General features: G+C 41.2%; 1 non-coding gene across 1 annotated transcript; it reads right to left on the bottom strand.

Annotated features, from left to right (window-relative positions):
* Nucleotides 1-6,450: 6,450 nt before the first annotated feature.
* On the bottom strand, nucleotides 6,451-6,610 carry LOC121101335. Its single transcript, XR_005833337.1, has one exon. It is a non-coding gene; the product is annotated as a U1 spliceosomal RNA (small nuclear RNA).
* Between the last annotated feature and the right edge of the window lie 9,440 nt (nucleotides 6,611-16,050).

Raw genomic sequence — 16,050 nt, 5'->3', positions numbered from 1 at the left:
CATGCTAACCTAAAAACAAAAACAAAAACAAAAAAACAAAAAAAAAAGGGAAAACACAAACACCTAAAGTGTAGATCCTTTTAAATAAATAAAAAAACATAAAAATGATAATTTTGGGGAAACAAAGGAAGGGGGAATGTGGGACATTTAACTTCCTGCTTAAAAACTTCCAGTGTGTTTATTTACTGAGCAATGCCTGTTGGAGAATGTTTACGCTCGCTCTGCTGTGCATGCTGTCTACACTGATATCCCCTGTAATGTTAGCGAACTACGTCAGGCGGAGTCTATCTCTGATCCTTCCCATGATCTATGCCTGGCTATTGACTCATTTCAATAGGGAGGCACTTCTGTGGAAAATACATGTAGTATTTACTTTCTAACCTGAAATAATACCTTAACGCCAAATAATCCAATGCTGGATTCCCAAGGGCGTCGAGCAGGGCTTGCATGGTGAGGAGGCACAGATTTACCAGAGAGGGGAGCCCCGTCTAGCGCTTCTCAAAGTCAACAGTTGTGTCCACGTGCCGTATTTAGCCGCCATCACGATCAAGGTGGGCACTTTCATGTCTGCTATCTCTTCACAGTAGTGCATGGTAAGTGCTATTAACCCATTTTACAACTGAGTTAAAAAGAGTTACGTGACTTTATTATAGTCATAGGAGAGAAAGGGGTAGAATGAAGTTCCAACTGAGGTCTTTGAATTGTCAATACTGCTCAGTTATCAAGCTGAGAAGCATCTACTCTTCCCACACTTAAACCATAGTTTTACCTTCAAGAATTAAAAGTACAAGGATATTTGCTTTGAGCCCATAGGCAGCGGTGGTCTCTGATTCACAATGCCAAAGATTAGGGTGTTGGTGATAACAGATACTGACTGTCTGGCACCATCAGAGGATCATGACGGTGTTAATTCATCTCATCCTGACCACATTCCGCCCAATACCCAGTAAATGCTCAAAACATGGGTATTGAACAAGATGTCGAAGTATGTAATATTATTATCCTTCCTTTACAAGATGACGAAACTGAGGCACAGTTTAAGTAACTTTGTCAACAACATGCAGCAAATAAGTGATGAATTTGTGCCTGATAGTCAAGCCGTCTGGTTCAAGAGCCCCCCCCACTCATGAAACATGGTGGCCAAAAGCCATTCAACAGAGGTTACCAGATGGGCATATGTGAGTGTCATTTGGAGAGCTTGTTAGTACTGTAGATTTGTGGGACCTGACTGAATGAATCTAGAGAGGAGCGTGGTAATCTGCATGCTAACACGCACCTTCAAGTACTTGGGAAGCAGCCAGTCTGTAGGACTAATATTCAAACCCAAGAATGCCGGCTTGGGACTTAGACATGTGTGGGAGCCCTGGCCACTGGCTGTGTGATGGGACAAGCTGCAGAAACTTTCTAACTTCAGATCTCTCATCCCTTATAGAAGTATGAGGATTCGGCACACCTGGGTGGCTCAGTCGTTAAGCGTCTGCCTTTGGCTCAGGGTATGATCCCCGGGTTCTGGGATCCAGCCCCACATCAGGCTCCCTGCTCAGCGGGAAGCCTGCTTCTCCCTCTCCCACTCCCCCTGCTTGTGTTGCCTCTCTCGCTTCCTCTCTGTCAAATAAATAAATAAAATCTTAAAAAAAAAAGTATGAGGATTTGATGAAAAAAAAATTGCTTTACTACAATGCCTTGGAGGTAGGAGTTACTCCATAAGTGAATTATCATAAAAGCGACTTTTATTGTTGCTTATTAAAATTATTTTATTGCTAACTGATATAAATAAATGAGTAGTCAATGCAAATTAATATGATTAGCCATAACATCGTTAATTTATTACATTAATTTATCATTATTGCCCTTATGACTATTGGTTTTTTTAAAATATAATGGAAGCCGGCTATGTCTCCTACTCATCCGTGGAATAGGATTCCTGTAACAATGACCTGCCCGGCTGAGCTCCCAGAAAGCTCGGGCTACAGCAGAGGGGACGGAGGACGCTGCCGCTTGCTTACTCACAGCCCATGGAGCAGGCAGCCACCACAGCCTCAGCATTATCAATATGGATTTTGAAATCACCCACGGCTAATAGCCCAAATTAATAGCCTTGGGGTGACTCCAGAGCAATTGAGAAAGAAAATCTATAACTTCACTAAAGACGCCAGCGGCTGTTCAGGAAGAGAGGTCTACATTAATTAACAGCTGTGAACACTGTAAAACCTGGTGCATTCAGGAAAGAGGGAGAGACGGTTGAAATGAACCAAACACAAGAATCCCACCAGCCTGTCCAGGTTAGGAAGCAGAGGGAGCCACCCCTGGAGAGGTTGGGCTGGAGGCTGCCCTGCTGCCAAGGAGCCTTTTCCCCAGGGGGTCAGAGGCTTTCTCCTACCAGCCCTGCCTCCCATTGCCCACAGCAGCCCCGAGGACAAAGCCTGGCCTTTTGCATCAGCTACAAACTGTAGGAACGTTTAGGTTTGGGTTGTGCATAAAACTGTGTGGTCCTTTTCTTCTGCCACAAAATCATTCAGTTCCGATGCCCTCCTTTCTTGAGGTCCCTGCTGGGTACTTGGCAAGGCGGGAGACTAAATGAGGAGATTCTGCCAGTAAAGCGGGCTGAGGATGTTAAAACAATGATCATTATCCGTCAGCAGCTTCTCTCAGGTGCTTCGCATTTAGGGGACTGATGCCTAAGAATACCTCCAATCTCAGGCGAGAAAAGGACCCACACTTAGGATAAACTGTGGTGTCCAGAGCCTACCGTCAGCAAGGCAGCGGTACTAAAGGAGGGTGGTGTCTTGGATCTGAGTTCCATTTTGTCATTTGCCTCTTGAATTAATTTAGGTAAGCCCTTAACCTTCCTGCATTTCCCATGTGTGAAATGAGATGAATACTACCTACCTTGCAGAGATATTGTAAGATTCCTTAAACTAATATATATATATCATATACATTATGCATATACTATCCTAAATATATATAATGTATATAGCATGGTATTCACATTTTAATTATTTTTTTTTCCGAGTACATTTCTCCCTGTGTGATTTTTTTCAGTGGTATAGCTTTAAATACCATCAATATGCTAAATACTACATTTTTTTCCAAGTATATTTCTCCCTGTGTGATTTTTTTTCAGTGGTATAGCTTTAAATACCATCAATATGCTAAATACTACAAATTTTTATTTCTAGCCAGGACATCCCTCCCAACCGCAGACTATATATAAACTTGTCTACTCAACATCTCCTTTTTGATATCTAATAGGCACCTCAAGCTTAACACGTCCGACACTGAGCTCTCACAATCCATTCCCCATCACCGCTGATGGCTCAGGCCAAAAATCCTGCAATCATCTTTTTCCTCCTACTCCTCGCAGCCAGTCCTCATGGCAAATCCTGTTGGCTCTGTCTTCAGATAGACCCTGAACATACTTCCTTTTCAACTCTTCCATCACCATCCTCATGGATCATCATTTCTCATGGGGCTAATCACCATCACCTCTAAACTGGGTACCCTGCTTCTGCCTTCACCCCTCCTAGCCTGGGTCAATGTCTCCCCAGCACAGTGGCCAGGGTAAGTCTGTTCAGATCACGTGACCGTTGATTGTGTTCAAAACCTTCAGGTGGTTTCCCATCTCAAAGTTCAAGTCCTTGCTTTGGCCGACAAAGCTTTACGTGATATCCCTGCCTCGTTACCATCACCTGCCTGGCCTCATTCCCCCCCTGCACCTGTTCACTCTGCTCCAGCCACACTGGCCTCCTTGCTTGCACGTGATAAGCAAGCATTTGCCTCAGGGCTTTTGCCCTTTGCTGGAATGCTTTCTGGAATTTTCTTCCCTCTGGTAAGTAGGTAGCTTAGCCCTTTACCGCTTTCAGGTTTCTGCCCAAATAGAACAGAGAGATAAGCTTTCCGTGATCCCCTATGAAAATAGCACTTTGCTTGCTGCCCTGCATTCCTTTTTGAGTTTGCCTGCTTTCTTTTCTCCATGGCATTGGTCACCATTAGACATGTTATATATTTAAGTATCATGTCACTTCCCAACTTGAAAATCAGATCCAGGAGAGCATTGGATTCTCTGCTCTGTTCCTTGCTGTAATCCCCAACACCCAGAACAAAGGCAATAAACACATATTTTTAAAAATCAATGAATGCATGAATGAATAATTATGACAAGTTGAGTCGGTGTAGTCATGGAGCCTTTTTGGAACTTATTACCGGTCCGTAAGCCTTGTTCTACATCCTTTGTACTTGTTTTGTATGTTTGCTTGCTCTGTTTATTCTTGCTTGTTTACATGGAGGTGGGGTCGATACAAGGGCATAGAAGTTAGAGGCTCCTCATCAGTGTACTCACCTCAACATGGCCCTTGAAAGGAGAGCTACATCACACTCACCCAGCAATTTCCGGGCCAGGGCAGTGCCTCGAGAGTCCTGGAGAGCCCAGCTGTCCCACTCATCAGGGGACTTGCTCTGGACCCAGAGGACTCTGGGAGGTACCACTCACTGGCCGGTTTACAGATGCCCTCCTTCCTCCCAAGGTGAACTAGCAAAGAGGGGCTCCACCTCACACCCCTGCAAGCTGTGGACACAGACAAAGTGGGTTCTTAACTCCTGTTAGCAGAAATGCTCTCAGGTAAAGCCAAGGTCAATGGCTATGCAGGGCTTTGGGATGTTATCATTTACAAAGCAAAGAGTTTTGCATTAAGAAACAGACAGGGTTCTAGTATTGATTGTCCAATTATTACCCCCTAAGACCTTTAGGAAAATTTCTAGGCTCTCTGGCTTTGCTCTTCCCAACTGGTTAAAAGGGCAGGTTGGACTGATTGGAACTGGTGCCCAGGCTGGTAATGAGCTGTGGCCTGGAATTTACCTAGATTTGTGTTAAATCTTATTTCTTCAAATGAAGCTGTGTCGTCTCGGGCAAGTTACTTAACTCTCAAGGACTTAATCTTTTATCCAAATGGAGGGAACAACAGATTTTAAGGTTAGTTATAGGGTAAATAGAGATAATGCATGTGATGAGCTTAGATTTACGTCAGCCATATAAAAAGTGTTCAATATGTTTATTATTAATGTGATCATCCCCATCAAAAAGATCCCCAAGGTCCTCGCCATGTGAATTGGCTTACAGAATTTTCCTATGAGACATAATTTAGATTTAGAACTCCATCTAGCTATCCATAATCTATCTGATCTGTCTATAGGTCAGAATTTCATAAACAGTCATTACACTGAGTTCTAAATCTAAACTATATCTGTTACCTGAATCAGGGTGAGAAGATTGTCCTTGACAGGTCACCCACCAAACACATGTGGTGCTGCCAGCCCCAGGCAGTGAGCAGAGACAGCTGCCACCATGTGCCTGAGCTCCACCCTCCGTGCTCAAGGAGGGGCAGCCCCTGCTGGGGACAAAGGATGATGGTGGGATGCAGGTCTTTTCAGGCCAGCACCATTTGGTCACTGCCCCAGGCGGGGAGAGTGTCAGTGGTCATGGGGCCAGGATAGAGTGGGGGAGGGCTGGTGGGTCCCATGGTACTGGGAGCCAGCAGCTGAGGCAGAGAGGTTGGGGGTGGCAGGAATGTGTGTGAGCTGAGGCTCCCAGCCCCTGCGCATGCTCCATTGTCCCACTGAACTCTGCTTACAAAATATAGTCAATAACCAAATTACTAAGAATTTCAAGACAGACACTGCAGAGCCTTGAGCCCCCAGTGCAGCGCCCTTTTTAGGATCAGGCACTTTTTGACGGAAACTTTTTGACATGGCACTTTTGGCTGTGAAAGCAGCCCTGAATCTCTGCCCCACGGAGTGGAGGCAAAGGTTAAGACAGTTACTCTACATAGACTGCGTTGTCTGTCACATAGCAGGCTCTCGATGCCAATGAGGTTATCTTCAAATTGTCCCAAACCTGCTCTTGTACCAGTGCCCTGTTCTCAAAAGAGGGCACTTTTTTAAATTGCAAATTCGATCATGTTATTCATCTGCTCAAAATGTTTAAGTTGCTTCTCTTTGTTCTGAAAATAAAGTTCAAACTTCACGTGGTCGGTGAGTCCCTGGCACAATCTTCCTAAGACCCACCTGACCCCCTCACCCCACGGCCCTTTTCTCCTCCATCACTGTCCTCCAAGCTCACTGCTCTTCGCTTTCATCAGGCTTCCTCCCACCTTGCGTCCCTGGCCAGGTGTAGGGAAGGGAGGAGTTCCAGGCAGAGGGAAGAGTCCATGTGAAGCCTTACTCATTTGTAGACTTGAGAATTCACTTCCTCAGGGGGGGTTCCTTTGAGTTTTTGGACCAGCCAAAACAGTCCCCATCCTGTGATGTGCTTTCATAATATCCTGTATTTGTTTGTTTTCAGCTTCCTAAACAAATTAATTTTCTTCAAAAGGACCCAACAAGGGCTCAGGCTTAAACAAAAACCCACACCAAAACAGAAAATGAAACATTCTTTCCTTGGCCAGAACTAAACAGGGGAAAGCATGAACCCAGTTCCCCCAACCACAAATCATGCAAGGAAGTTTCCCACATTTGGTAAATTGCAGGTCAGCACATCCAGAGTCCAGGGGATAAGACTTGCCCTGGAAAAACCACCTTTGTAATCATGCTATCTTCCTTGCCAGGCAACTATATCCTGTGCTTTTTTTTTTTTTTTTAAATAGAACTTCTAAAAATTCTAAATATAATCTGCTATTTAAAGACTATTGATTTAATGTGTCTCTAATTAAACTGTAAGCATCATGCAGGCAGGCCCCATTTCTCTCTTGTTTATAGCTACATTCTGATGCCTAGTTGAGTGCCAGACACATGGTAGATACTCAATGACTATTTATTAAATTACTTATATACAGTGCCTAACCAGGATGAATAAGCTGATGTCCAATCACTTGAGATTATTATCTGGTAAAGAATGCCCTTTAATACAGGCAAATCCTGGTTAGGTGTTAGGACGAGACTAGTTTCAAGTTTCTCTCAATTCTTGCTCTCCTGGACCTCCTGGTCTCACCTTTTTGGGTTTGAAACATTTTGTTCAGCATTTCCCAGGATCCTTACCCCTGTTGCTTGTATTATCACTGCTCAGCAGAAGGTATGTATATATCCTTCTTCCCCATCATTTGTCCAGTCGTTGAACCTTCTCGTTTATTCAGGTGGTAGTGTCTTCACATAATCATTTTCTAGAATTTTCCTATAAACTGTCTGCTATTATACAAAGCTGAAAGTTGGATCAGATTAGCATCTGGTTTTTTATTTCAGCTCAGGTCATGATCTCTGCATTGTGAGATCGAGCCCCATGTCAGGCTCCATGCTGGGTGTGGAGCCTGCTTGGGATTCTCTCTTTCCCTCTGCCTCTGCCCTTCCTCTCTGCTTGGGCTCTCTCTCTCTTTCTAAAAATAAATAAGTAAATAAAGAAATAAATAAAAAAATAAAGGCGGAAGGAAAGAGTCCAGTGATGCAGCTTGCAAAATAAGCTTTGCAGAAGAAAATGGTCTTTAAATTAAAAAAAAAAACAAAAAACATCCTGGCGTATTTAAATAACCTTGCCACATAAGCAGTGCTGAGCTTCCTGTGAGTTTCAGCTCCCTGTGCTACACAGTCTGGTAATCGCAAAACGGGTGTGGAAGGCAGAGCCCAGTGTACAGAGCCACTGAGTTTCAGGAGCGTTTTGAGACGGTCGCTAATATATTTGTCATTGTCTACAGCCTAATAAGATTGTGCTCCCTTTTCTCCTTTCATTTTATCATTGTCCGTCATAAAGGGATACATTAATTTAATCCATAAGTACAGATATGATGGTTTTATCCCGTGGCTATGAATGGCGCTTTAAAATAAAGAATCCAAATGATAAACCGGTGTAGTAATTTACCATAATTACAGCAATGAAATATTACTTTGAGTTAGTCATGGCAGTAATACACACACAGCTCAGGAACTTCTGGCAAAATCCGCTAAGTAGAAGAGAACAAAGAGAGGAAGAAACGAGATGTGAGGTCGTGCAAGGTTTCTAGCCACTAATCCAGACAGTTGGGAAAATAAATGCAAGCTGGAGGGCTCAGGGAAAGATCTGCCCTGGGAGGAGATGCCCTTGTTTTCTCTGGAAAGCCCGCCAAGTTTAGTAGGAGACTTGCCACAGTTTAATTAAAGTCTGCAGCTGGTGTGAAAGCAAAGGAGAAAAAGAAATTAGGGCAGCAGAAAAACTAATGAAAGTCTAGAATCTCATTTGAAACTTTTCTCTCAATTATGAAAGAAATACGACTTGTCACGTGTGCCCCCATTCACGGTGACAAAGGCCTCAGGGAAGGAATGTTCTGGACTATGAAGAGAACAGACCTGTAGTCAGGTCTCTTTGGACTTGACTGCCACTGCCTTTTTCAGTGAAAACTCATCAAAATCTTGTTTGTTTTTTGAAAACCAGATTGGTAAAAGAGGGCAGCACAAATTAAATAGCTTCAGGGTTAACTACGGGAAAGTCCACGGAAACTTTGAACCCACCGTTGCAATCTGAGTGGGATTCACAGTCAGCCTGCATGGCTGTATTCATCAGGGTCTCCAAGGAAACCAAACCAAGAGGATAGTCCCTATTGTGGGGACTGGCAAGTCCAAAATCCATGGAGAAAGCCACACAGGCTGGAAACTCAAGCAGGGTTTCTATGTTGCAGTCTTGAACTTGAATTCCTTTTGCCGTCAGGAAAACTCAATCTTTCTTCTTAGGACCTTGAACTGACTGGTTGAGGCCTACCCACATTCTGGAACGTAACCTTCTTTACTGAAAGTCTACTGATTTAGATGTGAAATATATCTAAAAAATACCTAGACAGCAACATCTAGTCTGATGTTTGATGAAGCAAATGGGCACCATGGCCTTGCCAAAGTGATGCATGAAATTAACTGTCGAATCAACTAATATTAAAAATAATACAGTAGTTAATATTTATATAGCACTTCCTTTTTGTCAGGTAAAATGAGCTCATTTAATTCTCACAGCAACCATATGATACAGATAATGTTATTGTCCTCAATTTATGGATGAGAAAACTGAGATATAGGAAAGGTAAATAACTTCCTGGTTTCACAGAGAGTAGAGACCAAGCTAGGATTTGAACCCATATAGTCTAACTCCAGAATTTGAGTTCTTAAGCACCAAAATCTGATGAATCTGGGCATGTTAATTCATTTCCCTGAGCTTTTATTCTTTTATGGGAAAACATACGTAATAGCAAATAATGTGTGGTTTGAGGAAACAATTAAATCAGAATATACATATAAAGATCCTAGTATTCTACCTAATAGATAGTAGGTGCTCAATAAAATTAAGTTTTCTTCCCCTGACCTTAAAATTGCTTAACTTTTAATATTTTTTAAAGACTTATCTATCTATCTATCTATCTATCTATCTATCTATCTATCTATCATCTATCTATCTATCTATCTATCATCTATCTATCTATCTATCTATCATCTATCTATCTATCTATCTATCATCTATCTATCTATCTATCTATCATCTATCTATCTATCTATCTATCATCTATCTATCTATCTATCTATCATCTATCTATCTATCTATCTATCATCTATCTATCTATCTATCTATCATCTATCTATCTATCTATCTATCATCTATCTATCTATCTATCTATCATCTATCTATCTATCTATCTATCTATCTATCTATCTATCTATCTATCATCTATCTATCTATCTATCTATCTATCTATCATCTATTTATGGGGGGGGGGCACCGAGGGAGAGGCTTAAGCAGACTCTGTGCTGAGCGCAGAGCCTGACACTGGGCTTGATCTCACAACCCTGAGATCGTGACCTGAGCAGAAACCAAGAGTCACATACTTATCCGACTGCACCACCCAGGCACCCCAGAATTGCTTAATTTTTTATCATCATGTCTAAATTTAGAGATCCCTTCACTCTAGAAAGATTCACTAAAGCACTGAGGTCTTAGTGTTATGAAATAGGATTATTTTTATAATTATCTGCTTGATAATAATTTCATATGATAATCTCTAAGCTCCATGTAGGCTAGAATTTGTGTTATTCCCTGCTGCTCTTCAGCAGTAAACGCAATCCTTGGTATATAGTAAGGTCTTCAGTGCATGAAATAAATCGGTAAATAGATTTTCGTTGTCCATTGACAGGTAAGAAACTGAAACGGAATGATTAAAGGACTTGCTCAGGAATATGCAATTTTTAGATGATGTATCCAGGTCTTCAGAATCCCATTGTTTTGTTTATTGGTTTCCTTCCACAAAAGCAATGTTAGATGTAAGCAGAAGAATATGCAACCTTAAGGTTCGTCATCTCCCTGCCCAGTTGGTGTTGGAAAAGCTTTAAATAAAATTCAAGTGTTGAGTGATATTGACCTCCATGACTGGGTACCGTAGATGGGTCCTGACCAGAATCTGAGAGTTGTTGACCCCAAGAGCCTTCATCTGATCAGGCAGATGAATAGCTTTGGAGCTCAATAATTAAAGGGTCAGTGATTCATGCAAAGCATTTCCACGTTTAGACATGCATTACTTGCACTTCAAAAAGAAAAGGAAAAAACTCCACACCTTTATCCAACTTTCACTTCTCCTGCCCTCTCCCTTTTCTGGAAACTGATGAGAAGTACCTTTATAATTTAAATCTAATGACAATTAAAGTGCAAAGCTATTACCTACTTTTATTGAACTATCTTCTCTTTTATGGACTAATTGAAGGAATGACACGTCGCTACAGAAATGTGTGGGTGCACCCTGTCTGGCTCTGCCTCCTCCTGCCTGAGATTTGCTGTCTTTGCTGTGGGAGACTGATCTTGGACTTGAAGACACAACACATGGGACCTGGCTTGGCCACTCACATGCCAGGTAAGCTCAAATGAATACCTGAACCTCTCTGCCTTACTTTCCTCACAAATAAGACATGGGTAATAATTTCTACTCTGACTACGGAGAAGTGAGATTTCAATGGGGTGATTTATATAAGATCTATTTGAACATGACAATAAATAAAACATATAAATTAAAAAACAAGAAAATGTACAAACTATTATTGTTATTATTACTATTACAGATTTTTTGAAAGAAAAATACATTCTACTTGGTGATGAGTTTCCTTCACACTATAAATTCAAAGTCTAGATTTCAAATACAAGTAAGCAGATAAACAACTCACAGTCCTCTAGGCATTACCATCTTCTGGTCATTCTGGCTTCTCTCTGAAAACCAAAGTTCTGGTCAGTCACCCTTTACCTCCTGATCTCCTATAGATCCTTGGTTCCCATTATTTTTACACTCCTTCCCATTTCCACGGCCATCACCTCAATTTAAAACTTCATTGTTTTCTAAGAGGTCTTTCTGTTTCCTGTCTCTCCTAGATTGACTTTCATAATGGTTTTCCACTGCTTAGAGAAGATTCCAAGTCCCTTAGATCTCTACAACTTGGAACTATCGAGATATTACTCTTTATACTTCCATTTCCATAAAGAAACCCTCTGCTCCGAAACTGTGATTGTCTTACTATTTCCTCAAAGCTTCAATGTGGTTTAATAGAGTACTTCACAAATTCCTTCCTTTCACACCCTATAAACCATCACACCGGGGGTTTATTCATTTTATGGAAACTCCACAGTCATTTCTCTCCCTTTCCTGAAAACTTCTGAGACCACATTGTCCTTAGACCAATATCCTTGAGATTGATTTTTAAGGTCCTTCAAAATGAACTTAGCTTATGCACTCCACCCCTATATTTCTTCCCTAAACAGGCTGTTCATATCAAACTTGAATACCTCCTTGCTTCCTGATACTGCTCCCCAGTCATTCTTTTCCTGGCTCAATTTCTCTTCCTACCCCTTCTCTGTTTATCTAAAGCCCAGCAGTCTTTATGGAAACAGTTCATGTAAAATCTCTCCCAAAGTTTTCTTTGTTGCTGCATATTTCCTCTCATTGACCTCTAAGAATACGGAGGAAGTAGTATGGCATAGGAGAGGCAATAAGGCATTCTAGAAATAGAATTTCACTTGGAGTCACACAGGCCTGGGTTTGCAATCCCGGTTTGGCATTTAATATCGGTAAGTCCTTGGGAAAATGACATAACTCCTTGAGCTTCCTTTACCTTATCTGTAAAATAGGAATATTAATTATAACTTTACATAGATTGTAGTGATTGAATGAGGCAATTTATATAAAACATCTGCCACATAATAGTCCTTCAATAAGTGGTAGCTACTATCATTATGAGTACTGCCTCTATTGCTCATTTGGCATCTACCATATGCCACCTTGTGTTATTATTGAACTACTTTATGGGTTTATATCTGTCTCCTATAAAAGTGGCTTTCATGGACGTGCTGTGTATTACACTTATTTTGAACATCCCAGGCTGGTAAGCACAATGATGGTGTCTTGCCATTTATTAACAATCTAAGAAGCTCATTCCTTGAAAAATTCATTTCAGTAGTATGCCTTGTTACTTTAAGTATATACAGTTAACTATATATTGCCAATACTAATAAAGTGTTACTAAGTAGAAATCCTTCTGGATTCTTCTGGCATGTTCTTTGAGAATCACTTTACAGTTCTATCTTGTTGCTTTGTGCCATTATTGGAAACTTAGGAAGAGACTCAGAGCATCTCTTGGGGTGATAACAGATGATTGGGTCTCCTCACCTCAACCACAGTGAAACACACTATTTCATGATTTACATATCTAATGAACATATTGGATGACTCATAATCCCTCTGAAGGTTGAGAGTCTCTGACATAGGGTAGGCTGAGCAGCTTGGAGCCATATGTTTTTACCTCTCTGAAACTCGATTTATTTTTTAAATACAAATGATCGTAGTTCTACATAGAACTTGTAAACAACAACAACAACAACACCTCTTAGCTCATCCTTTAGTACACAGTAGTTACTTAAAAGCCATAGCCATAATTATCCTTGTCAGATCAATAGCTGTAGGCATTATTATTCTTGATAGATTATTTGAAATGTAGCGTCTCAGGCTCTATGACTTAACAACTGAAACCAGATCTGTCTATTGACAAAGATGCCAAGATTATTGGAAGGCGCAGTGAAGTTTGGAAAGAACTGCTCCAGATCATTTCTGAATCTGTAGGTCTAGGAAGGGACCAAGGACATTGCATTTCTGACAAGCTTGCAGACAGCAGTTATGCTGTCAACCCACAGTCAGCACCACAAGTAGCCAGTTTGGATCACTGGCCCCAAAGTTGGCTACCCGTTGGAATCGACATGGCAAGGGGTTTCAGAAGATATGGATGACTTGTTTCCAATCTCAGATATTTCACTGGAATGGGCTGCAGCCTCAGCATCAGAACCTCTAAAATTAAATAGTTTATTCTAATACACGGAAAAGTTTGAGAACCACTACTGTGGATTAATTTGGTTGTTTTTGTTTCATATATAAATCAAAAGTAGCATTCTAATCAAGACATTACATCAATCATGATTTAAAAAACTTCATCACTGAGATTTTACTAGAGGTATTTTGACAGATTAAAGTGTAAATACACACACACACACACACACAGACATACACACACAGACAGAACTGCAGATCAATTTAAATCCTTTTAACCTCTGACATGGTCTTGCATAAAAATAACAAAACACAGTTGAAAGCCTGTGAAATATAGAGTTCCAAGACAGAGTGAAGGCAAAGGCTGACGCTAAAATCATGTGGAAGAAAGCACCATTGAACTCTTGAAACATTAAGGAATCTGTGTACCATGCTTCTGCATTGCCAGATTTTCACTTGTCAATACATCAGAATTAAGGTTGAGCCAGATAAACTGTTAGCAATGTCAAATGTGACTGTTGCAGTATGTTCTAAATCATGGGTGCCAGGGGTGGATCTTGCTGACTTTTGCATCTTCCTCCCCAAATCTCAAAAGAGTGATAGAGGATGCATTCCTCTCCAAGGGTAAACAAGAAATCTATTTAGAAACAAGTGATACTTGGATGGGTGGGCTTGTGTGAAAATATTCTACCTACCGGTAAGACCTGTGAAAAATCTCATTGAGAATTTCATCATTAAAAAACGATTGTAGGATGTCATCAGGGTGGGAGTTTTTCCCAGGCTTAGGCAAAAGCACTGTTTTTTCAATATAAACTAAGTGATACAACATTGCTCTAAAAAATTCGGTGGTTGACGATACTCCAGATATGCCCTTCACGTGAAAGAAATCCTGAACTTAAAATCACTCTCAAGATTGTGTTTATTCACATTAACTAAAAATATACCAGAAGGAAAATCTGAATATGCCTAGTACACTTTGTAAAAATGGAATTGATACTCAGGTCTGCAGGAAAAAAAAAAATACAAAGTATTGTAGCCCATTCATTCAAAAACATGTTTGAAAGCCTACTATGTGCTAGACATTTTTAAAAGACCTTAAAATAACATTCTCTTCTACAATTTAATCTTAAATTCCTTCATGCAAAATAATTTCATTGGGGGAAAAGGGTGATATGAGTAATGAGCAGTTGTTGAGAACTGAAAAGGGTCGAGCACTATGTTTGACCCTTTACATATAACCTCGTCTCTTCAATGTTCATGGCAACCCAGTGTGGGTGGAACTGGAATTAGCCACAATTTAGGATGTGGCATCTGAGACTCAGGGAGGTGATGTAACTAGAGAAACAGTAAGCAGTGGGGCCAGCGTTTGAAATCTGATCACCTGAATCCAAACCCCACTTTTTAGTCACGAGGGAGGAAGTGAGTGTACCTGAACTGTGTTGGGCATGTCATGGGGGCTGAAGAACTCATCTAAGGAGCACTATGCCTATTTTAAGAGAAAAGTGATTCTTGGGGCGCCTGGGTGGCACAGCGGTTAAGCATCTGCCTTCAGCTCAGGGCGTGATCCCAGCGTTATGGGATCAAGCCCCACGTCAGGCTCCTCCGCTATGAGCCTGCTTCTTCCTCTCCCACTCCCCCTGCTTGTGTTCCCTCTCTCGCTGGCTGTCTCTATCTCTGTCAAATAAATAAATAAAATCTTAAAAAAAAAAAAAAAGAAAAGAAAAGTGATTCTTGTTCACATGAAGAATTGTCTTTACTCAGTCCAGGAAGCTTCCATGGACAAAAGAACTCCACCGTATCAATGCCCTGCAGCCAAAGTTCCTCTTAAATGTGCTGGTAGTTGAATGAGTCTTGTTATTACTCATTGCAACACGGGAGAGCATGTACCAGGGGAAGGGAAAGTCTCAGTAAGTTGGTGCTACAAAGAATCTATTAAAGGATCTGGACTTTGGTTGGGGGACTTTTTTATTTTTTTAAGTTGAAGGAAGTAAAGATTTACTCTGAATGGGATGCTTGTAGGAAGTAGAGACAATCCCATGATCTGGTATCTCAATTTAATTTTTGAGGGAAGGAAGCGAGGGCTGAGATAAAGCTGAAGTTGATACAGAAGCAGCTGTCACTCACACAGGCTGGGAGGGGGACTTTGGCATTTGGTGGGTTGCACCTTGACCTTGTCTTGTCTGTGCTTATGGGAGGTAATGAAGTGGCCCTGTTTTGTCTCACTTTAGCTTGGTGTCATGGTGACTTTGTCTGGTGTTGGTGATTTGCATGACTGTTGATGTCCAGGAAAATAAGAGCCTTGCTGTGAGCAACAGGCCAGCTTCTAAAAACACTGAGGCATAGCTGTGTCAGACCAGTTCCCGGATGTCAGGGGCAGGTGGGTTTTTTTTGTTTTTGTTTTAATAGTCTATTGAGAAAGATAAGACCCCCAGGTCTATTTCAGATCTTTGGGGAAAAGATCTGGAAGTAGAGCACATCGTGTGTCTAATTGTGTGCCTGAGGGAGAATGTAAATCATCAGAGAGAGAGAGAGAGAGTGTGTGTGTGTGTGTGTGTGTAACCCACTTGTGTGTATAACTGACACAGAGAGCAAGGGAGAGCTAGCTAGCTAGATCGATGGATCTTAATCATGTTAATCTCTAAAGATGAGGACAGAGGACCTATTGTTTCAAGAAAGATTGAGAGTTCTGAGCTCCCGTGGCTCAGGAATGCTTCTTAGGTCAAATGGACAAGACTAAACCTTAAAGTGGGAAGGAATT

The sequence above is a fragment of the Ursus maritimus genome, unplaced genomic scaffold (assembly GCF_017311325.1).
Source record: "Ursus maritimus isolate PB19 unplaced genomic scaffold, ASM1731132v1 scaffold_7, whole genome shotgun sequence".
Taxonomy (NCBI): Eukaryota; Metazoa; Chordata; class Mammalia; order Carnivora; family Ursidae; genus Ursus; species Ursus maritimus.
This window is presented reverse-complemented; position numbering and strand designations above follow the sequence as displayed.